Source organism: Marmota flaviventris, chromosome 16 (assembly GCF_047511675.1).
Source record: "Marmota flaviventris isolate mMarFla1 chromosome 16, mMarFla1.hap1, whole genome shotgun sequence".
NCBI classification, from domain to species: Eukaryota; Metazoa; Chordata; class Mammalia; order Rodentia; family Sciuridae; genus Marmota; species Marmota flaviventris.
The window spans coordinates 75,464,807-75,492,192 of record NC_092513.1 but is presented as its reverse complement, the minus strand read 5'-3'; positions in this window follow the sequence as shown (position 1 = coordinate 75,492,192).

Genomic DNA, 27,386 nt, shown 5'->3' with positions numbered 1-27,386 from the left:
ACATTATCTCAAGGTTTTTTTGCATTTGAAATAAGCATTAATAGTGCTCATTACTCATCAGCTTCCAGGTGTGGGAGAACCATTGTAGCTTAGTTATTGGCATTGAAAATGACCAAACATCAGGGACGCTGGTAGCGTCTTCTGCCAGCTGTGGCATCCTGGGCAGCCCCAGATGGCCCTGGGGAGTGTCCCAGACTCAAACTGCTACTGGGCACAGGGAGCAAGAGCCTGCGAGACTGTGCCTCCAGGTCAGGTCTAGATTTGGGCTCACGGCAGTGGAAGAGCCAGCTCCCCGGGCAGGAGGCGGGGAAGGGCCAGTCGCCGCCGCCTCTTGGAAAATCCTTGCTGCGCTGTGACCAGCTTGCACACTCGGCAGCCGCCTCTCCGCTTCACGTACCCTCCGGTAACGAAAAGTATTTAGTAATAGCCTTTTGCTGCAACTTTTTTCCTGATAATCCTTCTTCTTCTGAACTTTCTTTTTCTTTCTGACTAGAGTTCCTGGGCTCTTATCAACACATGCCCTAACTATTCTTGGTTCCACTGGGGTGCCTTCTTCCCTTAGTAATTTACTTCTCACCCCTTCCATATTTTCATCATAAAGACAATACAATACACTGAGACAAAACAAGACACAAACATACTGTATCAATCTTTTCCATTTTCTCGAAATGGTCATTTTTCCTCTCGCCCTATCTGCCTAGGGACGAGCAGATTTGCTCCCGTCCTATCTATGGACGGGCAGCTTTTTTCGTCACTTACCCCCGAGTGTCCCGGGGCTCCCCGTAACGGGCCACCATCTGTAGAAGGCCGGCTGGCTGCAAAATAACCAGGGGGTGACGAAGCATGTTGATACAGCAGGAGTAGGAGCCGTTTATTGCAGGACAGGAGCAGTATTTATACATTCCACACAGCTTATCTAATTAGCATAAACTAGATACATCAGTCAACCAATAAGGAATCTCCACACTTAATGGCTCGCTTTTGTTACTTCTCAAACCACTCCCTCTGGCATTTTGCCAGGCACCATCCAGACTTGTTTACGAACTCTAACATTCCCCTGGCTAAATGCCAGGTGTTATTTTGACTTGTTTACAGACTCTAACAATTTTCATGTATTTTAAAAATTTAAATAAATAAATAAGAAGAGAAATGGCAATCACCACCGAAATATTTGGTCCAGAGTAATTCACTTTCTCATCAATAAAGATTTGATTTTTTTTAATCAATCAATTCTGAACTCTTCATAGATTGGTGAAATCAGTGATTTGACACAAGATTTGTGGTGCTTTTTCTTTTCTCTGACATTCTAATTAAATTAACTCTTGTTTAGTTCATTGTATAGAATTTGAAGCATTTCAATAATTTCCAGTTTCCTTCATTTTTAATGGACCAAAGTAAAACAATTTATTACTAGTAAGAATATCTTTACTTTTTTTCCTATAGTGAACTTCCTACGTCTCAAGTAGGAAGAAAACTATATTGAGAATTTAGAAATTTAAAGTCTTAAAGGAAATGCCACTCTCCAAAAAGGAGAGTGCTTATGAGGAGTCTGTGGGTCTGAACAGGCAAGTATCAGGAAAAGACCCAGGTGGGCTTTCCCATGAGCCCCCCATGAGAGGGTCAGCCAAGACGAGGGCCTGTTAAGTTGCTCCCATTCCTTCTTCCCATTGTCACTCTGATGTCAACAGGAGCGCGTCTCGGAGTTGATGCTCAGTGCTCAGTGGATGGATGGGTGGGTGGATGGGAGAAAATGAGTTGCAGAGAATATTTAGGCTTGAGGAAACTTTCCTGATGTTTGGAATTTTCCAAAGGAAATTATTTCCTTCTGGTCCTCATTGGCCTTATTTCCTCCTTACTTTTTTCTTTAAAAAAAAAAATGTTGAGAACTCCTTAAAGTCGTGACTGAGATCACAGGACATAGGCAACTACCCAGGGACTGATGGTTTGGGCCAAGAAGCCACAAAAGGAAAGAAAACATTAAGTTTAAGATTCATATGAAGACACTATGGCAAAAAGGAAATGGGCAGGGAGCAATTTAGAGATGGGATAATTGGATTTGGAAAGTAAAACAGCTTCACTTGATGAAGCTCAGGCAAACCTCCCGGGTCTTTTTGTAAGTTCACGTACCTCGAGAGTGGTCAGTTCAGGTAAGGCAGCTATAGCTCTGTTTCTGCAGTAGAACATCAGGAGAAGGATCTAAGTTAAATTGTAAGTCTTTAAAAATAAATTTATAACTATTCTTATCAAAGGGATATATGGTTAAATGTTTTCATAGAGATTTTAAAAATCTGAAAACAAAATCTTGCCCAAACTAACTTATCATGTTTCCCACTGGCAACCAATTTTTAACTTTTTTAAAGCTGTCTTTTTTTTTAAGTTATCTCCGTGACTCTAAACACTGTTTTATCATTGTTGTTATTATTATTATTCACTCAGTTTTCAATATTATTTAACTGCTGATGATGGAGGGGTTAGCTCAGCCTCTCCCCTGCAGAAAGGAGTTCCAGCCCTTCCCTCTGGGGTACCAGCCCTGCCCTGCCTGCTGAACCTCGGCCTCAGAAGAAAGGGGGTTCCCAGAGCAGGAGGGAACTGTGGCGAGCCCCCACTCTGAACTCTTGAGTCACCTTGGAATGACCTTCAGGTGATCTGGCCAGGACAGCTATTTGGAAACATGATTCATTTTGCTATTGCTCCCCATGCCAGTTCCTGCACCAGCTCTGATCATACAGAGATGAGGCACAGTGTCCTTACCTGCTTCCACACATACAGCTGCTGGCCACTGGCCACTGGTCACTTCTTTGAGCTCACTGCTTCCCTATTCCCATGAAGTTTCGATTTGTTCTTGGAACTATGCTTCAACACCAGCACGCAGCACTGGCTCTTCCTGCTGCCTAGAAAACTCTCTTCCTGTGTGTGTGGCTCTTTCTACCTGGCATCTGGGGCTGTGTTTAAGTGTCGCCTCCTCCCCTGGTCTCCCAGGTCAAAGCCTCCACCCAGACCTGCCCTGTCCCTCTGTGGTCTCTTCCCTGACAGCATCAGTGGGTGGTGTGGCCTCACACAGTGCACCTGGTTGGTGTTGGTGCTCCTGAGGGGGGGATTTGTGCCCAATGTCTGCACCTGGCATCTCCCGTAGCAGAACAGGTGGGAAGTGCTCAGTTATCTATTTGTTGGATGATGATAAATGACATTTACGCATCTCTCCAAGATTAGGAAACCCAGTATCGAGCTTGTGGTTCCTCTGCCCGAGGCCTGCCGGGAAGAGGCCATCTAAGCACACATTGCTTTAGTCTGCCTTCCTTTCCCCAGGCATTTATGACTCTGAAGGAAAGCTGAGCTCTCTCTCTCTCTCTCTCTTTTTTTTTTTTTTTTTTTTTTGTTAAATGTGGGCAAAGCAAGTGCATCCCTTTGGGCGGTGTGTTGACTGAGCATGAGGTCTGTGCTGGGTGTTGGACCCAGAGCATCGCTGGTTGGGAGGGCCTGATGTATTGTGATGCTGCGGGTCAGTGTGGGCAGAGTCAGGATGGAGCTGGGGATTGGGGGTGCAGCAGAGGAACAAAGGGAGGGGGACCCTGGGCAGGAGGATCATGGCAAATGCATTCACAGGAATACGAAGCAGAGGTGGCTCTCGGGGATGGCAAGTGGCCTATACAGACTGTCATCATGGAGGCAGATGATGGGCCTGGCATTGAGGCCCTCAACCAGGAAGGAATGCCCTGGTCTTAAGAGGGTCCACATGGGTCTGTTCTCCTGGGCCCATTGCTGCAGAGGGGACATCCACGGGACCAAAAGGATGCACCCATGTGGTGTCTACATCTCTCCTCCTACATGAGCTTCAGGTACCCTGAACCCAGAATTCCTTTCCCAAACATACCAAACCCACCTCCAATATAAGATCTTCCCATGGACTGACCACCTCTCCACTATATACCTAAGGGGTGGCTAAGCATAAGTTCATAGGCAGAGGTTGGGTCTCCATACTGGATGTCTAGCTGAATTGGCCTGAGTGCTTTGGTACCTGAATACTGAGTACCTGGATACAAAGGCGGTTCCTTTGGGTTGAGGACTGAGCTAGGACCAGAGGTTTAAAATTTTTAGACACAAAATAAGTTGGACTATCCTTTCTCTTTTGCTCTGAGTGGTTTGTGTGTTCCCAGTTCAGAAATGAGAAGCCACAGAAGAATGCTCAGACTTTATCTGGGTTCACAGGGACGGATATGTCTAAGCAAGGAAGCAGCAAGATCAGATGTGAGTTTCCAAAGCATCAGTGTGACGTTTTGTCAGTAGATGACACATCGCATTGGCATGATATTGGCAGGGGATTGTATTAGAGTGGGCCATGTGGCCAGGGGTGAAAGACATGGGCATCGGGGTGGATTCAAGTTCTCATTCAGGCTTCTTCTACCCATTACTTAAGTGGACCTGGACAAGTTACTTATCTCTCCACAGTTGTGAATAATGCTAAGAACATCATTAAAAAATCACCCAGAATAATCTGCAAATGTAAATTTATTATCTTGCAATTATTAAGGCACAATCTCACTTTAGTGAAAACCCCTAGAAGCCCATTCCATCCTGGGCCTCCTACATTAGAAAGAAAGTGTCCCGTTCAGGAAATTAAACGTCCCTCTAGGATTCACCATGGCCTTCCACAGGAATGTGTGGGCTTCCAGAAACCAGGACCCTCCAGGGGAGCGTGGAGAAGCCTCGAGACCCACCCTCCACATCTGTGTGTGCTCCCTGAGATCCCCTTCCAAAGCTCCAAGGTGTGTTTTCTGCCCAGTGGGACAACAGGGGTTCATTCTTGAGATGAGGCTGCTGAATGGCTTCTGTGGGTCAGCTGCTTTCTGAGAATCTGGTATCATCTGGTAAAGTCTTCAAGATTTCCTCAAAACATGATGGAAATAACTGTCTTTGGATTTCCCCTAAGAATTGAGAGGGTTTTTTTTTCTCCCTCTCATTAACTTAAAAAAGGGGGGGGGAGAAAGAAAGAGAAAGGAAGGAAGGAAGGAAGGAAGGAAGGAAGGAAGGAAGGAAGGAAGGAAGGAAGGAAGGAAGGAAGGAAGGAAGGAAAGAAGGAAGGAAGGAAGGAAGACAGATTGCAGTCTCTGTTATGCTTGGAAAAGGAGGAAGAATCTCAGCTATTCTCCGTTCTGTGCTTCAGGGCAGCAGATACACCCTCCTTTGAGCTGTTCATGGGACATTTCTTGGTGTGCAGGAGAGAATCCGAGAGAAGTTCTGCTGGGGACATGGCCTCCTGTCTACACGAGGGAGTGATGTCCCTGTCCCTTTGCCTCCTTGGTGGCTACATGGGGCAATGAAGGAGAGCAAACACACTTTTCCACACAAGGAAAATCAAAACATGTACTGAGTGTGCCCCACATGCCAGCTCCAACAGACTTGTTCTGTGGTTGATTGAATTCTCATGTCTGTGTTTGACTTAACTGCTCAGGGTGAGTTTCTTCTCTTTTTTATTTATTTTTTTACCTTTATTTTATTTATTCATTTCTTTTTTTAATTGCTTTTATTTTTTTAAATACATGACAGTGGAATGCATCACAATTCTTATTACACAATTTTTCATATCTCTGTTTGTATATAAAATAGGTTGACACCCAAATTCATGTCTTCATACATGTACTTTGGATAATGATGTCCATCACATTCCACCATCCTTGCTAACCCCCTGCCCCCTCCCTTCCCCTCCTACCCCTGTGCCCTATCTAGAGTTCATCTATTCCTCCCATGCTCCCCCTCCCTACCCCACTATGAGTCAGCCTCCTTATATCAGAGAAAACATTTGGCATTTGTTTTGGGGGAGATTGGCTAACTTCACTTAGCATTATCTTCTTCAACTGAATCCATTTACCTGCAAATGCCATGATTTTATTCTCTTTTATTGCTTAATAATATTCCATTGTGTATATATGCCACATTTTTTTATCCATTCATCTATTGAAGGGCATCTAGGTTGGCTCCACAGTTTAGCTATTGTGAATTGTGCTGCTATAAACATTGATGTGGCTGTGTCCCTGTAGTATGATGTTTTTAAGTCCTTTGGGTATAGACTGAGGAGAAGGATACCTGGGTCAAATGGTGGTTCCATTCCAAGTTTTCCAAGGAATCTCCATACTGCTTTCCATATTGGCTGCACCAATTTGCAGTCCCACCAGCAATGTATGAGTGTGCCTTTTCCCCCACATCCTCGCCAATACTTATTGTGTTTGTCTTCATAATGGCTGCCATTCTGACTGGAGTGAGATAGTATCTTAGAGTAGTTTTGATTTGCATTTCTCTAATTGCTAGAGATGATTAGCATTTTTTCATATATTTGTTGATTGATTGAATAGCCTCTTCTGAGAAGTGTCTGTTCATGTCCTTGGCCCATTTATTGATTGGGTTATATGATTTTTTTTTTTTTTGGTGTTTAGCTTTTTGAGTTCTTTATATACCTTAGAGATTAGTGCTCTATTTTTAATTTTTTTTAGTTATACATGGACACAATATCTTTATTTTGTTTATTTATCTTTTATGTGGTGCTGAGGATCAAACCCAGTGCCTCACATGTGCGAGGCAAGTGCTCTGCCACTGAGCCACAACCTCAGCCCCGGTGCTCTATTTGATGTATGAGGGGTAAAAATTTGCTCCCAAGATGTAGGCTCTCTATTCACCTCAGGGTGAGTTTCTTCATCTGCACAATGAACAGTTTCTTCATCTGCACAATGAACAGTTTCTTCATCTGCACAATGCAGAATTAAATGAATCAGAAAAACAAGTTTACAGAGAACACCCAACAGATGTCTCCATGTGTCTCATATGGATCCTCTGCTCAGCGCCACTGAGGGTACAGGTTTGCATGCTCCTTCTGTATTCCAGTGGCCACCACCACCCTTATCTGCAACGCCAGTGACAAATGTGCTTCACTGAGGGTCCTTGACCACAGAGGTGGTGATATAGATGAAAATAGATAATAAATATCATGATTGAATATGTAGTTTATATATATATATATATATATGTATGTATAAATTTATAATATATATAAAAATTCCTCCTTCTATAACTATTACACAATGGCCAGGTACCGAGCTGGGAGATTGCACAGTGGTAATCTCAAATAAATATTTATTTAGTACTTACTGTATGCATACATCACAGCTAGGGAAACGATAGTGAATATAACAAGCATTCCCCCTACGCCCCACAGTTTGGTGGTGCATAAGTCTCATTTGCTTCTCTTAACAGCTCTGAAAGGCAGCAATGATCACCCCCACCTCGCTCTACATCCTGGTTTCCTCATCTGTGAAACGGAGATAAAACCACATACTTAAAACGCTAACATCAGTGTGGCAAAATCCCAATAAACAAGAGTCTCAAAGACCATGACAGCATCACAGAACTGGGATGCACAGCCCGGGCCAGAACTCCCCCTCCTCGGGTCTTTTCGACAGCCCCACGTGGATGCCTAAAGGGGTGCATCATGGGCCCACTTGGAGGAGAGAGGACAGGAGGCATGTTCCATGTGGAGCAGAAAAACGAGAAAAGGGCCCAGAGGGCATTTGCGTGAGGAAGAGTCTGAAGCAGGAAGAGGACAGTTTGGAGAGAGCACCTGAGGGTGAGAAGGAAGAAGGACAACAGTGTGTTCCGACCCTCGAGGGCCAGGGAAGTGCAGGCCCCGGGTGCCTTCTGGAAGCACTCTCAGAAACACCAGGGCGCCACAGGAATCACACACATGCCGGAAGTGGCTGGGCAAGGCCCAAGTCTGTCCTGCCCACACTTGGTGAGCAGTCCACCTGCTTTTACCCCGGGCAGCCCTGCCCCCGGCTCTCGTAGGAGCAGCTCAGGGTCACAATCTATGCCATTGGCTGATTTGAAAGTTGGGGTGGGCGAAGGGAAGGGCTATAGTTAAAATGGCTACGGCCATCACACAATGACCAGGATTGGCTCTTACATCCCAATTCAGGCTAAATACTATATTCTGAAGGTGGACCCCAAACTGTCTGTCTCTGACAGGACCAGCTTGCATTGTCAACGTCCCTATTGACTGTCTCTGTGCCCTTCCTTCCCGAAGAAAGACTGGGTCCTTGTTGTTTCCTGCCCCAAGGGAATAGACCTTGGCATAGTAATGGCCCAAAGTCCGTGAGTCCTTCTCCTGGGTCCTCCACAGTAGGGGTGGAGGAAAGACGAATCTGGGGCCCACAGAGCCATTCCCCAAGCTGCTTCTGAGCAGCTGGGATGAGCCAGTGGGTCCAGGAGATAGCAGAGTCCCTGCCCCCGAGGAGGGAATTCTGCTGGGGGGAACTTCCCAGGGCAGACACTCTGCTGTGTGGGCGGCTCCTGGTCTCATGGTTCCCATGGTAACCGAGTTCCAGGCGCCTCATCCCCTGACACTTAGTAGAACTAGAGGAATGTGATCTCATAAGCCACAGTGGCCATGTCTACAAAGTGCGAGCCCCTGTCCTGCCCGACTGAGGTTCCATGGAGCTCAGGGTCTCAGCTCACACTCCCACCGCCTCCAGAGTCACAGAGAGCACTAAATCCCATCGCAGGCCGGGCAGGGGGACCTCACTGTGCTGGGAACTGTGGCCAGAGCTGGCGGGAACTTGGGATCAGAAGGCTTTTTTTTCCTTTCAAATAATAATCACATAACACCTTAGGAAATGCTAAAGAAGAGCAAATGGTGATGGTCACCGACCTGTGTGTCCAGCTTGCAAGGTTTTTTTTTTTTTTTTTGCTTCCCTTTAACTCATGAGAAGCAGAGAGAGGAAGTTGGCTATGAAGGCCACACCTGTCCTAAGGAGCCTACCTAGGAAGCAATGTCACAGCTCCCTGCTACCACAGTCCCCTGTGCGTCACGGATTTCAGTAGAAGCCAACAAACATGCGCTGGCCACTCCTTTGCCCACGTCAGCCCAGGATGTGCACAGATGGACGCCGGAATCCCCAGCGGGACAGAGGGCCGCATCAGAGTGTTTTGTGCTACCACAGATGCAGCCTGATGATTTGGCCATCAAATGGCCTTACATGTCCTGCATGCACCTATGGCTGCGAGCTGCTGGTTCATCCTTCTAGGCTTGGATTATTTTTTTTTTCAATAAAAAATCATTATTTTATTTAAAAATAACCAATAATTAATTTTTTATGAGTTTAAAAATACAAACACCCTGAAGTATATTTCTATTAGGAAATATATTTCTTTTTTTTTTAATTTTTATTGTTGGTTGTTCAAAACATTACATAGTTCTTGACATATCATATTTCACACTTTGATTCAAGTGGGTTATGAACTCCCATTTTTACCCCGTACACAGATTGCAGAATCACATCAGTTACACATCCACGTTTTTACATACTGCCATACTAGTGTCTGTTGTATTCTGCTGCCTTTCCTATCCTCTACTATCCCCCCTCCCCTCCCCTCCCCTCTCCTCTCTCTACCCCCTCTACTGTCATTCATTTCTCCCCCTTGTTTTTTTTTTCCCTTTCCCCTCACTTCCTCTTGTATAAGTTGACCAAAGTGCTACATTTAAGTCCTCAGGATTTAAAAAAAAAAAAAAAAAATCTAACAGGTATAAAAGGAAATGCTTTTGCTGAGTATTTTGGAATAACCAGAGAATTGAATATTTTGTGCTGATGTTTTTTTAGAAGGATTAGGCTGATCTGGCCTGTCAGGCTTTATACAGATAGCACAGGTCAAAATCAAGGTTTCTTCTTGTTCACTCCCTGTCCCCAGGGAACTTGGTCTCTTGGGTATTACTCTGGGCTGATACCGATCTCAAGCACAGCCTAATATCACTTGGGGAAAGGGATATATATGTCCATCTCTTTCAAGTTAGTTCCCAAGTTTACCAAACCCTTCCTTAAAGATTCCACCTGTCCCTTCTCTTCCCACTCAGCAGAAGTCCTGGACTCCTGGCCCATCAGCACCTGTGGGCCGGTGAGGAAGAGGTCCCCCCGGGTCATAACACCGTGTAAGCTCACGCTGCCTTCTGCAGGGGTGGCCCCTCTCTCAGGATGAGGCACTTTGTGCACTTGGAAACCTGTCCGATGTCCTGGCAGCCAGCTTGGACCACTTCGGACTGGTGCTCGCCAACCATCTTCTGTCTGGGGGAAGTTTCCTGCGTTCCTGAATTTTGAGTCCCATCCTCTCCCACCTCTCTCCTACCATTTCTCTGAAGCCATCTCTTGCCACCTCCACTGGCCCTCCACCTTTAGCACATATGTTCATGAAATTCAGTTCCATCCGGGCAATGGCCCTGTCTCCTCTCATTCACAGCCACACTACCTGGAAGCCCAGACTGGCTCACTGCCATCTGCCATAAATGTTCTGCACCTGCCTCTCTAGCTACTTCCTCCCCAGCATCTGGGGAGAGGACTGCTCCAAGGGACCCCCATTTTTGCCTGGTTTCTTATATCCTTCTACCCTCTTTGGTGAGTGTCACTTGTACCTAAGACTTAGGTGCTCTAGGATAGGGCCTTGGCTAACCCAAGTGTATGCTAAAGTGTACTGAGGGCACTAGAGGGCAGCTCGTTCTCAGTGCCCACCAGTCCCTTCCTTTTATTCATCCCTGTCCTTTGTCAGAGTCAAATCTCATACTCAGACTCTTCCACATCCAGACCACATTCGTCCATTTTCTGTTGCTATAACAAAATGCCAGAGTCTTGTTATAAAGAAAAAAAGATTATTTGGCTCATAGTTCTTGAGATTCAGAACCAGAGCTGGCATTCTAATAAATGTCTTATGGCTTGTGAGATGGAGAGATCACAGAATGATACAGGAAACTAGAGGGACTCAAGGGCCAGGCTTGATCTTTTAATGATAACTTGATATCACAGAAACTGACCAGGGTCCTTCAAAAACTACATCAGTCCCTTCTGAGAGCAGCTTACCCCATGACCTAACCACATCCCATTAGACCCCACCTCTTAAAGGTTCCACCACCTCAAAGTCATCACACTGGGGCCAATCCTCCAGTCCGTGAACTGTTGGGGGGACACTCAAGTCCCATCCCTTCACACCTGGTCCTCAGCACAGCTCCCTGACCGTCTCCTGGCCTCTGCACCCTCCCTTCATTCTGGCTTTTAAGCACCCACTTGCTGAAAAGGGGAAACTCATGGTCTTGGGGACCCTCCCTATGTGTGCTGTCCCCTCAAAGCCTGTTCCTCCTGCTATGGCTCCCAGGCTTCTCTCTCCATCCACTGAGGACAGTCTCATTGACCCTGGAAAAGCCCCTTAGCCTCCCTGTCCTCCTCTGGGCTCTAAGGGGACTTGGGGCCCTTTGCTAGTTCCCTGGTCATCACAGTCCCTGCGTGAGAAGCTGGAATCCCCCCAAGTCATCTGCCCATCTTTCCCTGCCTGTAAGTTCAAACCACAGCCGCAGGCTGTCCTTCCTGGGCCTCGGTTCTTGACAGAGCCCAGACCCTGTGTGGGCTCAACCCAGGAAATATTTACTGAATGAAGGAGGGGGGGAAGATATTTTCAAAACCAACATTCCCAGGCAAGGTTGGCGGTTCTTTCTTTCTGGGCTTGTCTTTAAAGACTTACTGCTTCCTCCGGTTGTAGATCTGTTCCTTAGAGAAGCCCATTGCTTGGAAGAAATAAATAACAGGAGTTCTCTTTTATTCAGTGTTCCTTAATGTATTTTGTTAATATATATATATATACATACACATACACACACATATACATCAATCAATATATTTTTGTAAGCTCAGTGTACTAATTAATGAGAAATATGTATTTATTTTTCTTGTGTCTACAGATATCAAATACTGTACTAAGATGCTGTAATTATTCTGAGCGTCATGAAACACCCATGTGAGAAGACTGGATTAAATATGTGTGTGAACAAATTCCCATGTCTTACACACAACCCTTCCCTCTGGTCATTTCCATCTCTCTAGTTGTCCCCTCAATATACACATCTACCCATGTCTGCATGTGTAAATAGTTATCAAACAAGGCTGCTTCTGCTGGGGAGGTCAAGAAAGATGCAGCCCCAACATAAATGACCTAAAACACAACTGGGAAAACTCTTAGCAGGCCTGAAGCCCCTGAGTTTCTTGTCTTAAAGAGAATTTTAAAATTTTCCCTCCAGCACACACATGTTGACAAGCTTTTAACATTTGAAAATCAGGGGTTCCTGGGCCTGTGTCTCACCCCCCCTAGACTCCCCAGGGGGTCCCAGCCCCTCAGGCGGCCTTGGACAGAGGGATAAACAGTGATCTCCCTCCTTGACTGCAGTTTCCAAATCCTTATTTTGCCAACATATATTTTTCTGAAAAACAAACAAACAGAAGTAACCACAGCACGTAACCTAATCATTACTTACACAATCCTTTTTGCTCTTTCTGTTGGTCTCACAGGAAATACAGAAAGAGAACAAGAGTTTTATCAGAGCCCTGATTGGCCATCTCTGCTGCGGCTGAGACCTCCCATCTGTTTCTCAGGAGGACAGGCCTGGGGTGAATGGGGGGCAGGGAGCCCGAGACCAGGGCCGGCGGCTTCTCACCAACCAACGGAGCTTGTATTCCTCTAAGGGCCTGGTTTTGGTTTGTTTTGCTGCTTCTTTATCTTATTCTTATTTTTTTTTCATAACTATTGTTTAATTAAAGTAGGCACTTCAGAGGTTTGAAATCTTACAACCCTTATTTCCCTATGACCATTGTCTTATGTCCGTCTGGGCTGTTATCACAGAATACCATGAACGTGGTGACTAATGACAGAAACTTATTTCTCATAGTTCTGCAGGCTGCAAATCCAAGGTCAAGACACCCATAGAGTCCATGTCTGTGAAGGGTCCCCTTCCTGGTTCATAGGTCACACCCTCTGTCTGTATCATAACAGGGTGGAAGTGGTGAGAGAGCTCTCTGAGGGTCTCTTTCATAAGGGCACTGGTCTCCTTCACGAGGGCTCCACCCTCCCAACTTCACCTCCCAAATACCATCACACTGGGAGTTAGGATTCAAAATACCCCATTGTGGGGCACAGTCAGATCTAGCCCTCTGCCCTTGGCCACCAAAGTTCAAGCCCTTCTCAAATGCAAAATACATTCACCCCACCCCAGTAGACCCAGAGCCTGAACTCATTCCAGACTCAACAGCCTATAAAGTCCAGAGTCCTCTAAAACGCTAAATCAGACAGGGGTGACACTCAAACGTATGTTGCATCCTCAGACAAATTTCCCTCTCACTGTGATCCTGTGAAGTCAAATAAGTTATGTGCTTTCAAAATACAATAGTATCATAGGCTTAGCATAGACATGGCCATTCCAAGGGGGAGAATAGGAAAGAAAAGGGGGTAACAGTTTCCAAGTAAGCCAAACGTTAAGGCTCAATAACCATCTGTGGCTGGGTGCTCTGCCCCCTGAAAAGTTGAAACAAACACTGAAAAGTTGGGACTAAAGGCCCCACCTTTGCAGTGACTCTGTTTCTAGGTCACATCCTGGGGTTCGCCTGGGCAGGAATCTGTTCTCATGGTCTTCCAGTGTGGAGCCACAGGCCAGCCTCACCTCAGTGACTGCCCTGAGCATTGCCTTAGTGTGGGCTCTCTGTGGAAATCTTACGACCCTTATTTCCCTATATCCATTGTCTTATGTCTGTCTGGGCAGCTCTCTGCCTGGGCCCCATGACTTGCTAGGGCATCCCGTGGAATGCAGGTGGAGGTAGCCACTCCCCTGCAACTTTATTAGGGCACATGCGCACTGTACTGGGGCTAGCAGAACTGCTCCTGGGCCTGGGGAGGCTGAGAGGCTCTGCAGTGGAGCTCAAAGTAGGAGCCCACACCGTGAGCTTACGCTGAGTGGTCCTGCCCACCAGGACTTGAACTCCAGACCTGCGGTGGAAGCACAGCTCCAGTGATAGCTGGTGGGTCACTCTCCCATTGTCCTGGTGAAGGGGTCACTCTCCCATTGTCCTGGTGAAGGGGTCACTCTCCCATTGTCCTGGTGAATGGGTCACTCTCCCATTGTCCTGGTGAATAACACTGACTTCCATTGAGCTGCCAGTCCACACTAGTCTCTTCCCACCCAGCCACACCCTTGGTGATGGCTCCAGGATCTGCTCTCTCATAGGATGGGAACCTTCCAATACCCTTAAGATACCCTTCTCTTTTGACGGACAAGTCCATCTTTCAGTCAGTTCTTCTCCCACTTTACTATGAGTTCTCAAGGGAAGCGAAGCAACCCCCTTCCACATTCTGCTTGGAAATTTCCAAAGAACCAAATTTTCAAACCAAATGTTCAATTTCTTTGCTCACAAGTTCTACCTGCCACAAAACTCTAGAACAGGAATGCGATTGAGCCACACTCTCCGTCGGTGTGTGGAAGGATGGCCCTTCTCTCACTGTCCACTAACGTGTCCTTATTTCTGAGATGGCATCAGAATGGCCTTCCCCGTTCGTATTTCTACCAACGTTCTGTTCACAACCATTAAGGCATTCTCTAACAAAACCGAGACTTTCTCCAGTGCTCTTTTCCTCTTTTCCTGAGCCTTCACTGAAATCACCCATAACACTCCATTCATGGTAATACAGACTTTTTCTAGCATGTTCTCCAGACTCATGTAGCCTCTACCTGTTACTGTGTTCCAAAGTCACTTTAGCCTTTTAGGTATTTGTTAGAGTAGCTCAGATACCCCCCATCAACCCTGCCACACACACACACACACACACACACTTTTTTAAATATATATATATATATATATATATATATATATATATATATAGGAGTACATGCAAATAATTTTTTAAAAGTAGGATAGTAAATATATAAACCAGTAGCATTGCTATTTATTTTCATTATCAAAATATGCACTAGACATAATTATAGGTGCTATACCTTTTCATATGTGACGGACATTGCAGGGGGTTGGTTTATACTAGCATCACCACACAAGTGATAAATTGCACTGTGACATCACTACAGCTACAGCATCACTAGGTGACAGGAGAATTTCAACTCCTGTGTACTCTTATGGGACCCTCATATATGCTATCATGGACCAAAATGTCATTAGGTGGCTTATGACTCTACCATAGACGAATGGCTTATAAACCACAGAAATTCACTTCTCACGCATGCAAAGGCTCTAAATCCAAGATCCAGGCCCTGGCTAACCCTCTGGCTCTCAGCAACAAGACTCTTTGGCCAAGGGCCAGGAACTCTCTTGGGACAGGGCCACACTCCCCCTCTATACTGACACCTCACTGAGGAATGTCAGGGTCCTGTGTGGTTTTGTAACCTGGGACTGTGGTACATGTTGGGGGCAACACAAAGCTATTAAATGGATGAGGACATCAAAGGAAAAAAGGAGAGACGGTATAAAGGAGTCAAAGAAGGAAGCAAAAGAACAAAGATTGGGGGAGTGTAGGGAAGTGTGGGGGTGGGGGAGAAGGAAACCTACTGCCCTCATCATAATCTCCATAGGACTAGATTGGAACTCTGCGGTTTTCCATCCTCTCTTTGTTAGTTGAATTAAAATGGATTTAAAATATTAAATCTAAACTCAGGTACTCCTTGTTTCAGTCTTCACAAATTATACAGCGGTCTTCCTTGATCCATGCAGAACATGTTCCTGAGCCCCAGTGGATGCCAGAAGCCATGAATAGCACTGAACCCTACATGTCCTACGCTATTTCCTAAGCACACACATCTATGATAAAGTTTACTTTATATATTAGGCACAGAAAGATTAAGAGTTATAACTAATAATAAAATAAAAAATTCATAACAATATAATCATTGCTTGGTATAGAAAAGGGATTGATACCAGAACTCCCTATGGAGTTCCACAATCCATGGATGTCCCTGTCTCTTGTATAAAGTGGTGTCATGTTTTCAAATAACCTATGCACATTGTCCCACATACTTTCAATCATTTCTAGATTACTTATAACACACAAAACAATACAGATGTTATGCAGATTATTGTCATATTGAATGGTTTAGGGATTAATGACGAGAAAAAAGTCTGCCTATGTTCAATGCAGGTGCAACTTTTTAAAATATATTTTCCATCTATGATTGCATGGATCAAATAATATGGAACCTGCAAATGTGGATGGTCAACCAACTGTATACTTTAATAAAAGTTATATGAATGCTCTCTCTCTCTCTCTCTCTCTCTCTCTCTCTCTCTGCCTCTGTCCAAATATCTTATTGTAGTTTCATCTTTTATTTAAAGGAAGCATTTTATGGCTTCTCTTTGACATGTTCAGTTACCAGCATCATTACTCTTGGGCTTTTGAGCTATTACTAAATTTTTAAAAAGTTTGCTTGAACACAAGCACTCTGTTAAATAGGACTTTATATACAACCAGAAATATGAAAAAATTGTGCTGTATATGTGTAATAAGAATTGTAATGCATTCCACTGTCATTTATTTTTTTTAAAAAAAATCAATTTTAAAAAACCATGACAACAGAGATGACTATTAGATTACTAATGGAAGGGAAACATATACATCATGGATACACTGGACAAAGGGACTATTCACCTGCTAGGTGGGATGAAGCGGAACATTGTAAGATTTCATCACACTAAGAATGGCGTGTAGTTCAAAACGTATACATTATTTATGTCTGGAATTTTTCAGAATTCCATTGGTATGGAAATTGAAACTATTGTACAACTATGGAAAGTGAAACTATTGTACAACTGAGTAGGTCAGTTCTAAGGCAGGTCTTAGAGTCTCATTAATACTAGGAATGGAAGACTATTTCATGGAATAAAAGTACCCAGGGTTAGGTTGCTAAAGTGTAGACTCCATCATTTGACACATGAAGGAAAGGGGCTGAATTTGATAAGGCTTCAGCCAGTTGTCAAAAATTAAAGAATTAGTAAAACACGACAATTATAACACTACAACCACCCCCTGGTATCTGAGAATGATTGATTCCCTGGTTTTTTTTCCTACACTGCTTATTAAAGTCAGATAATAATTCAATAATAATTTTTTGACTTCATGCAAAACAAAAGAGGAGACCCCTTCTCAAAACCATTGAGAATTGAAAGACGGTGATGGCGGAGCATTGAACGGACAGTGGGCCCTTCTGTGTGCAGAGCTCTGTGTGCCTGTGTGGCTTGCTAGATGTTTTATCCAACTTTTGCATCTCTGGGGCCAAAATCCTCAACAGGAACAACTTAGAGGAGGGAAAGTTTATTTGGAGTTCATGGTTTCTGAGGTCTCAGTCCATAGGCAGCTGACTCCGTTGCTCTGGGCCCAGGTAGGGCAGCACACTATGAGGGGAAAGGCCCAGCAGAAGAGAGCTGCTCACTCAGGGCTGGATCAAGAAACAGAGGACATGCCCCCAGCGACCCACCTCCTCCACCATGCCCCATCTGCCTTCAGTTGGTAGGATGGACTGCTTAGGAGAGGGCTCTCACTCTCTAATCACCTCCCCTCTGACTGTTCTTACATCAACAGGAGGTTTGGAGGGACACCTCATATTCCAAACCCTGACACCAGCCCATAAAACACACCCTTCTACTTACTTTTTATTCTCTTCTCCTGGTGCTGATTTTTCTCAGATAAGAAAGAAATGTGCTGTCTTTGCTAGATTTATTTTGTCCCTCCAGGAACTGGTCATAAAATGGTCATCACTATTGTAGCAAGAAGAAGAAGGGTGCCCACCTGCCCTGGAGGAACCAGGTACCTGTGGGAAGGAGTGAAGTGGGTGCCTCCCACCGCCACACTGGGGCTTGCAGTCTGCACGCACCTTGCTGAGCATCTGGAGTCTGCCCTGTTGAATTTGGCTCCTGACCCAATGAGCTCAATGTCCCGCCGTCGAATAGCTGTGTGTGCACCGTCTGCCTTCTACCGAGCTGTGATTGCATTCTGAGCTGGCTCACCGGCCAGGGCTGCACTTGGTGCGTGAGGCACAGTTTGCTCTTCTTTTCTTCCAATTCTGTAAGTGAATGAAGCGAAGCACACACCCCAAAGAGCTGGGAGGACCTGCCATTTGTCCCTGTGATTGACACTGTGACAGTAATACAGGACCAATGCCCTTCACGTGCGTGCATGTGTGTGTGTGTGTGTGTGTGTGTGTAATCAAAATAGAAGGAATCACCTAATATACAAGAAATGGAATCATATTTATTTGAAAACTATGATCATTTAAAACTCTGATAATGGCTCAGGAATGGATAGACAGACAAACAAAACACAACAGAAATTCCAGAAACAGATCTTGGGAAATAAATAAGAAGGTAAAACACAAGAAAGGAAGCATTGCAATTTTTTTATTTATAAAAAAAGAACTGAAAAATTTGCTAACCAATTGAAAAAAAAAGTTAAAGAACAGATGCAAAGCAAATTAATGAGTTGCAAATGGATGAATGACTTTAATTATTTTTAAAAAGTAAAAGTAATGAAAGAAACTAGTGGTAAGCCTGAAGATTCATCTCAATATGAAAATGGCCATCTAAATAGGGCTTCAAAGGCACAGACCAGGAGGTTAAGGAATAATGGATCCAACTTCTCCTCCCACCCAAAACACAGACTGAACTCCCCTACAGACTAGAGAGGCAAATGACCAAAAAAAAAAACAAAAAACGTATTTTTCATGCTCTATGATGATGCATTTAGGCCCTAAAAATGAAAGCCTAATAATCAGACACTAACAGAAAGGAAATACAAGGGAGATTCACGTGCAAAAGTGCAAATTAAAACAACAAGCCAGCCAGGCATGATGGCTCACCCCTGTAATTCCAGCAACTAGGGAGGCTGAGGCAGGAGGATCACAAGTTCAAAGCCAGCCTCAGCAACTTAGTGAGGCCCTGTGGCTCAGTAGTTAAGCACCCCTGGGTTCAATCACTGGTACCAAAAAAACAAAAAATAATGAGCCAACAGCTTCCACTTCTTAACCTTGCAAAGATATTTTATGTTAGTAAAAACCAGGCCAATGTCTATCAATAGTAGAATAGAGGAATAAGGGAAGAATAGTTGAAATTCAAAAACAAGAATTTAATTGAAAAGTTTGGGGGCATTCATAATATTTTCTCCAAATACCGTTGAAGAAGATATTGTAAGAATGCACTCAATGACACAGAAAGACGTTGATACCAGGTTATCTGATGGACAGGCATTGAGATTGTGTGATCCTGGTAGTTTAGAAAGAATGTGCATCTGTATACATACATGTATTTATATGTTTATATGTAAAACCTAGAACATATGGGAAGAACTACATTAAAGTATTTAAAGGGGTTATTCCTGGACAGGGAGTTATGGACAGTTTTAATTTGTTTTGTTTTTCTCTTTGATAGCTTTATTCACTATAAAAATAATTTTTCTTCAAGGAACATTTTGGGTGTGAGATGAGAACAAAATTTGTATTTCAAAGGGAAATAAAGTGCATCTCTAGCTGCAGGGTGCTGATACCCCTTGGGCCCTGGCACACCTGGCACATCTGGGTCAAGGGATTTGTCCCGTGCAAATTGCCCACTCAGACGGTGAGTTGGTGGAGCACAGATATTTTTCCTGGAACCAACATGGACTCAAAAGGCAGGACCAAAACACAGAAACGTCATCTAGTCCCTTGCTTTTCAAACTTAAATCACACTTAGATTCACACACCAGGGCCACCTCTCAGCTCCAGAAAGAGCACAACTTGAAGGCCCTGGAGTTGGATTCCTTCCACACTTCCCTTTTCAGACTTAGTGGTTGTCTAACTGTTCCAGCCCAGTGACCATGGCTCCTGATTCAGAGACTGACACAGAGGGAAATTCCTGAGTCAGGCCATCCTCTGTCAAGATGGACCCAACCCAGAAACTGCCCCCAGGGACCCAACAGCGAGGCTGAACATCTGTTAGGATGTGCAGATCTCAGCCGAGGAGACAGAGGCAAAAAGAACCAGAGCAGAGGTACGTGAAGCACTTTGTCAGACTCTGGGAAGGCAACAGCGTCCAGGCCCACGCAGTCCTTGGGGAGAAGCTGGGCTCCCACCGCACTGTTCCTACCCCTCCTGTACATGGCTGTATACTGGGAGCAACACTCTCAGAATTGGTAGGAGGGGAGGAAAGGAAGAGAGAGAGAGACCCTGCCTCGATGTCTCCAGCCATGACAGGTATGAATGGCACAGGAGATGGAGATGAGCTGGCCCCAGAAGGCACCCCAGGAGCTCTTGTGTGAGTGCCCTTTTTAAGGGGCATCACCTGAGAAATGAGATAGCACAGGGCCCTGGGATAATCCTGAATGTGGAGCAGGGAGATCCGAAATGCTCCTTCTCAAGAGGCTGGGCCAGGAACCCTACAAAGTCCTCTCTCCCTTGAGTGACCTGCAGGAAATGCTTGTTAGATTCTTGTTAGAACAACCAGTTTTATACTGATCCATCAAAAAGCATACAGTGCATGAATGACATAATGCCTGCTGCTGGGGTGAGGGTCCTTATGCACAAATTCAGGCTTTGGGGCAGATCCTCTCAATACATCATTCCTTCATTTTGCTCTTCTGGCATCTGAATGATTCTCATTCCTCAATTTTCCTCCAATTCTTTCTCAAATTTGCTACCGATCGGCCTGGCTCTCCCTCCTTGAATGCATGTGAGCGCATTTGAAGGCACGTGTGAGCATCCGGCAGAGGCCTCTTAAATGTGAATGAAGGCCACTAGTGTTGGAGAGGCAGCCCTAGTTAGAAAGCAGTTTCTCAGCCTCCACGGGGAAGAGAATACTTCAGCTAATAATGTCTTTTCCATACAGTCCTTGGCCAAGCGACTCTCTTTGTTTTAAAAAACTGGGAGCCAAAAGCTCTTGAAAATAAATATTGAGCTCCAGAGAGGGAAAAGAATGAAGCCTTATCTCATGTAAATGTCATGTTGGGAAGTCAAAGTGACAGTTCTTCCAAGAAGCCATCAGAGGAAAGGAGGAACCAGCTCTGGTCCCTTCTGCTAGGGGACACCCTCAAAACAGCAGGCCAGAAGGATCGATCGCATGATGGGTGAGGCTGACCCTCCTCTGTTAGGAAAAAAGGCAGAAATGTGAGCAGTGACTAACATGGGTAGCCTGTGACTAGGAAGGACCCGCTCTTGCCAGCAGACACCACCAAGCAGCAAGAATCATGGTTGGAAGATGAGGGCAGGAACTGAAATACCGACCAAGAACCGGGGATCTCATCAGGGCAGGAAGGAGGGCAAAGCAGAAGACCAATTTCACAGGGAGGGGGGAGCCAGGATTGTGAGTCTAAGAGAACATTCTTTCTCAGCATTAGTGGGCAGTGGAGATACACACAGGGGCCAGGGCAGGCCTTCTCCTGGCCTGGATTGGCTTCCCTGGACAGGGCTGCCCTGAAAAGAAGGAGGGTAAAGTGCGATTCCCAAGCTCCAGCCCTGTCCGGGGCCTCTAATTTTACTTCCATGAGTGTGCCCTGATGGATTTTGAGGAGGCGGAGGACGTGGGTCATAAATAAAACAGAGCCTGCAGCCGAGCCATAATCAGTTGCAGCTGCTCCGGGGACCAGGCCTGAGGGGCAAATTGCATCATGCCGGAGCTTTCCTTGGGACCTGCCACATTGGGCTGCAAGTGTGGGGGCGGGGAGGCAGTCTATTATTAGGGACAGGCCTGAGATGTGAGTTTGCAGAATTCATGGCTCTGGATTAAAACCACATTTGCAGGGAACACAAACCCTCGGGGCAAGGAGTGTGACTTAGACTTCCTGTCAGCTCGCAAGATGTATCACACTCTAAGAGGGTCCCCGGCCACCCATTTGCAGACTGACTTTTATCGTGGCTGGTTTTCTAGATTTTTCATCTAAATCTAAAAGCTGACCCACCCTTTAAAAGGATAGGTTCCACAGGTCACCAGAAAGTGCCCTCAAGCAGAGGATTGTTGATATAGGACAACTAAGTCACTTTGGGGACCTGGAAGCCCTCTCCTTGGTCAGGGTGGGGAAACCCCACCTAATTGTTCCCTAGGGTTTCCATACTCTCATTTTCATGCTTATTAAAAAGAATTATAAATCCCACTGCTTCATCTTTCAGTAGAAAACAATTCCTTCCCAGAGATGTTAAAATGAAATGGCCGATCCCTGAAAAGCAAGGTGATTGATGACTGCATTTCAGATACGGTGCTGGATCTTACACAAAATTTACCAAGAAACTCAAGAAAGCCACCTTACCTTCCAGGACTGTTGGAGTGCAACACATCTGGAAGGCCATTTGAAAGGGGGATTTGGGTTGTGTGTCCAGTCCCTTGGCAGGGTGGAGGGTGTTTCCCCTTCGATCTCAAGTCAAGGAGGCTTCCTAAGAGCTACTAGCGAGCTGACCCTGCCCACTGCCCTGTAAGAGCTGGAACTTGAACCAGCTGCTGGCCATAGGACAGTTAAGGAATCAGAAGCTGGGATGGACCTGCCAGCACCTGCCACAGCCCAGGATGCCAGAGCCCCTGGACAGAGGTGGGCCCGATGTTGGAGGCAGTAGCACTGAGGCCAGCTGAGCCCTGTCCAACCAGAAGCTGGAGTGGAGGCCAGCTGGAAGCGCTTCTCTAGCCAGCTGTCCCTGCTGCAGGCTTCCCCTGGGGGCTCAGCAGTGAGGGGGAAAAGAGGTCCTGGGGAAGAGGAACTCACCCCCCACTGGCCAGCCACCCACGCGCGGCCTTGGGGAGAAGTCAAGTCTCTCATTTGTGTCCTTCCTTTAGGATGCACAAATTGTAAATCGAGACTATGTCCTAAGACTTTGGGTGGCTTGAGAATAACCAAAACACTGCCATCAACAGTTCAAAAGAATAGCCAGAGAAGTGTAAGCCTGTGGCTGTCACCCAGGGGCAGGGGAGGAACCCCTCCATCTAAGACCTTCTAAAGAAACAGGGAGAAGAAAGGAACCGTTTCCTATTGCACAACATCGTAAAGTGCAACTTCAAGGATCTTCTTCTTAGCCACAGAGAGCCTGTCCTGCACCATAGAACAAGAGGAAGGTTTGGAGATATTTCTGTGAACACTGCAAATTTAGATAGTGCAACAATGAGAATAAAGAAGAAAAATTAAAATATGAAATGGAGAGTTTGGGGGTAATTTTCCATGAAAGGAGCAGCCAAAGCTTCCACGGTTAACATCCTGGGTTTATGGTTCCTGACACAAGTGCAGCTCCTCAGCCAGTCCCATCGCGGGTGCTGTGAGTGCCAATCACAGACCTGCAGCGGGGAGTCTTCCCTGCGAGTCTGCACCAAAGCACTAGAACCTGGCCCGGCCTGAGTTGTGGTGACCACGAGGTAATGGGAGCAGTTTTCCTGATACAAAGTGAAAGGAGAGAGGGAGGATGGAAGGAACTGAGGGAAGAAGGGAAAAAAAGGCAAAACCCCTGCTCAGGTCACCATATTAATTGGGGAATATGAAATTAGGGAGAAAGAATCACACATCAGTTATCTATCACTGCATAACAAATTCCTCCAAAACTTAGTGACTGAAAACAACACAGAGTTATTTTGCAATTCTGTGGATTGATGGGACAATTGTCCTGCTGATCTAAATGGAAGTCCTGCATACATTCAGCCCGAGTCGTCGTTTCTGTTTTGCACCGTTCCCTTATGGGAGGCGTCACTGGGCCAGAGCAGAATCCAGGCATTTGTAGGACATCTGAGCAAACATCCCACAATGTTTCAACAGATGTGACTGGGTAAATTGGAAGTGTACTCTACTCCCACTCCATTTTTCATTCATCTAACAAACATTTGTCAGACAGGAACTGGGCAGAGGCTGGCTAGATGAACACCCCTACCTGGCCTTCCCAAGTTCACATGAGTGACACGTTAAATAGCAGCTGATCTCCCCAGTGTTATGCTTGGGTGGAGATAAGAAGGCACTTTGAAAGCCCAGATAAGGAGCCCAGATCTTCCTCCGCAGGTCAAGGGAGTGTTCGGAAGAGCATCTTGAAAGATGTGCAAGGGGTTATCAGAGAGACACGGGGCAAGGGACACACGCCCTTGTGGGAGACTAGATCATAGGGGAGGCAATGGAAGGGGCAAAGCTTATCTCGCTTGGGACACAGCCAGAAGTGATTCTCCACTGACAACATTTCTTAGTAACTTAAGAGTAGGCCACCAGCCAAGAAAATGTGTCACCTTTTAAAATAAAAGAAAGAGAAGAACAAACATTAGTTGCACAGTCTGTCCAGGAGCCAGGAGCCCAGGGTGGTGGTGCATACGTGCATGGGTGGGTGGGCAGGGATGATGCTAAATGGGGGTTTAAAGTAAGTCAGGGCCTGTGTCTTACCCCCACAGCATGAGCTTCTTAGGAAGGCATCTGAGTGTGGTGCAGTGACCTCATGACCGCTGAAAGTCTCCAGTGACTACCACCATGCTCTGTCATTACTTAGATGTGGCCTCCACCCTAGAGTTCCTCCTGAAGAATGACCTCCACCCTGAAGGCTCTCACTTCCCTAGACATGACCTCTACTCCTCAGGTTTCCCTCATCCTTGCTCATGCATGACTCCACCCTCAAGCCTCCCCTCATCTTTAAGCAAGGCCTCTGGCCTCTGTGCTTCCTCTTCCTCTCAAGTGGCTGCTCTACCTCCAACTATCACATCTGCATTCCAGAATCAAAAAGGAAAAACTAAAAAGAAGGAAGGGGAAAGGATGGGCCATCAGTAGAATCGACTCCTTTTAAAGACGGATCCTGGAAGCCTTCCTGCTGGTATCCACCTACATCTCTTTAGCTAGAACTGGGCCACAGGACCATCCCTGACTATAACGGAGGACAGAAGGTTTCCTGTTTATTTTGGAATACTAACACACAGGGTAAAATCAGACTTCTGTTAAAGAGAAGGACCAAAAGGATGCTGGGTAGGCAACTGGTCATTTCTGGAACAGGAGGCCATCAGGAACCCTGCCTGGGAGGCTAAGGAGAGTGGAGCCCACCAAAGCGGTGCAGGAGAACTGGAGGAAACTCTCTTCTTGTCTTAGGCAGGAGAGCCACCCGGGGAGGGTACTTAGCCTGTCTTCATAGAGAGGTGTCGCCTGTAAACATGCTCTCCCCCGACACTTCTGCAATGAGCTTCGATTTCCTAGAGAGCAGAAAGGCCGGGCCGCGGTCTGTGCTCAGGTTTTTCAGTTGTAGTTTTACAGAGCGTCGTCAGTTCTCTGAGTTTTGGCAGAAGGGTTGTGCAGAGGTTGTGGGGGACCCACTGTCCCCAGAGAACTGGCAGGTGGCCGTCCTACAGAGCTCTGAGCGAAACCAGGAGTGGAAAAGCCCCATTTCATGCTTCTGCTTTTCACCAGGATGATTCAATTAATTAAAATGACACAAGATGATTCTTGGAGACCCATAAAATCCATCCTGCCCTCTTCATCCACAACCCAGAAGCAAGCGAAGAAATTAGGGCCCGTTTGTCTTCATTTGTTTCGTGTCCTTTGATGTCGCTCTTAAGTCATCGGCTCTGCTAATGCGCTGAGCCAGTCGGCCGTGCTTGGCTGGTGGTGTTGTCGGGAGACCGGATAATAAAAACCCCAAATGTGCTGGCTGGGCTCACAAAGAAAAATAAGTGTGATCGATGAGGGCAAACTTCGTTTGGGCCCCATTCCTGGCAGTTCATCCAAGTTCATGGTTGTTGACTTTAATAATGTACAATGATGGAGAAGACAAGACGGACGGGCTCATATTTCAACTTGATCCACTTAAATCTTGTCTTTCTGGACTGCAGCAAGTCAACCAAAAGCCCTGGGCCAGGAGGATTGTGTGACCGTTTGTCTTGACCCCCTTAGGGCTCGGAGTTTGTGTCCCCAAAGACAGCACAAGCTGACAAGCTCCGTGGACTCCACACAGCTTGCTTCCATTCCTGAAGTGGGTGAGATGATGGAAAGATCTAGAAGGCAATGCCATTTAGCAGAGACCTCCTCAGGGGGTCAGCGCTCTCCAGGGGCAGGCACGCTGATGCAAGAATTGCCTCCCCTCTCCCTGATTTTCCAAGAATAATAAATAACTGCTTATCCAAACCCCAGGCCGATGTTTATCTCTTGAGTTGTGGAGACGTGGAAAGAACAACCAAACAACAACAGCTTCCTGCTCTGTGGAGAAACTTGAAGCTTAAAATCATGAACTGGAATTTGCAAACCGCAAGATGGATACTGTGGAGCCCCTGAAACTTGGAATCGGAATAAGAACTGCTGTCACCGCACCCAGAAAATCAGAGGTGTAGTGAGACTGACAGATTGACGGAGGAGTGCCACTCAACAGTCAGCTTTGCTCCTTGCCCCACTCAGGGCCACACAGGGAAGCATCAGGGAGGGCCAGGGAACAGAAGAACTCAGACAGAACACGTGCATCAGCCCAGATCAAGGTCTGCAGGGAGGAACAGCAGGTTTGGGATTGGCTAACAGGGATCCTAATTTCACCAGGATCTGGGGGACAGGGGCCCTTCCTGGACGTCTGGTGCCTGGCCCAGGAGAGATGAGGGCAGCTGGAAAGTGACCCAGAGTGTCCAATAAAGGAGATGGTGGGATGTGGGCTCTGGATTGGTTGGTTTGTATTTGAATTTTTCTTATTTGGGTGATTTGTTCACTATCTCTAGGAACTGGCCATCTCTGAGAGAGGCAGTTCCCCCAAGGACAGCAAGATCTAGATGTCAAAGCATCAGAATTCAGACAATAAACAACCCGTCCTGGGCTGGCGAGACAAGAAGGCAGCCTCATGGGGCTGTTTATTGAAGCAGTCGTGGAGGGCAGGGTGGTGTCTGCAGCTCTGTCTGAGGGACAAGTGCTCAGCTGCTTCTCCGACAGCACAGACCCCTGACGCAGACCCCAGGGGATCAGCAAGGGCAGATTCCGTGGGAAGTGCTGAGGTGGCCCGAGCCTCAGCACCAGGCAGCATTTCTAACTGGTGGCCTCCCTGCCACCAACTTCTTGTCCTCTCAGGTCTTTTGACTCCTTCTCAAATAAAGAGAATAATTTGCTTCCTGAAGCTACTGCATGGAATAATGAGAAAGACTTCAGGGGACACTCTCAAAGGATCTTTCCAAGGTGTAGTCAAGAAGTGGTCTCTCACATATGTGTGCCTGTCCTGTGGACTCACATCCTTGAATCTTGGGCATGGCCTGTCAGGTCGAATGCCCTCTCTGTGTGGCTCAGTGGTAGAGTGCTTGCCTAGCATGTATGAAGCTCTGGGTTCAATCCCCAGCACTAAAGAAAAAAAAAAAAAAGCATGTGAGATGAGAGATGGTGGAGTGGGCACTTTGGAAAATCCAAGCTACCACAAAGGCCCAAGCAGTCTTCAGATCCTAGTGCATACATTTGTTAATCTGGTTGCTCCTGTTCATGGTAACTTGGAACATGATATTCCCAAACACTTAATAGATTTCTCATCTTTACCATCCATTCAGGTCTGAATTTCAGTAACTACACCCATAGTTTGTGTGTGGAGGTGGTTTCCCGGAGTATAGACTCAAACCTGCTTTATTACTGCTTCCTTA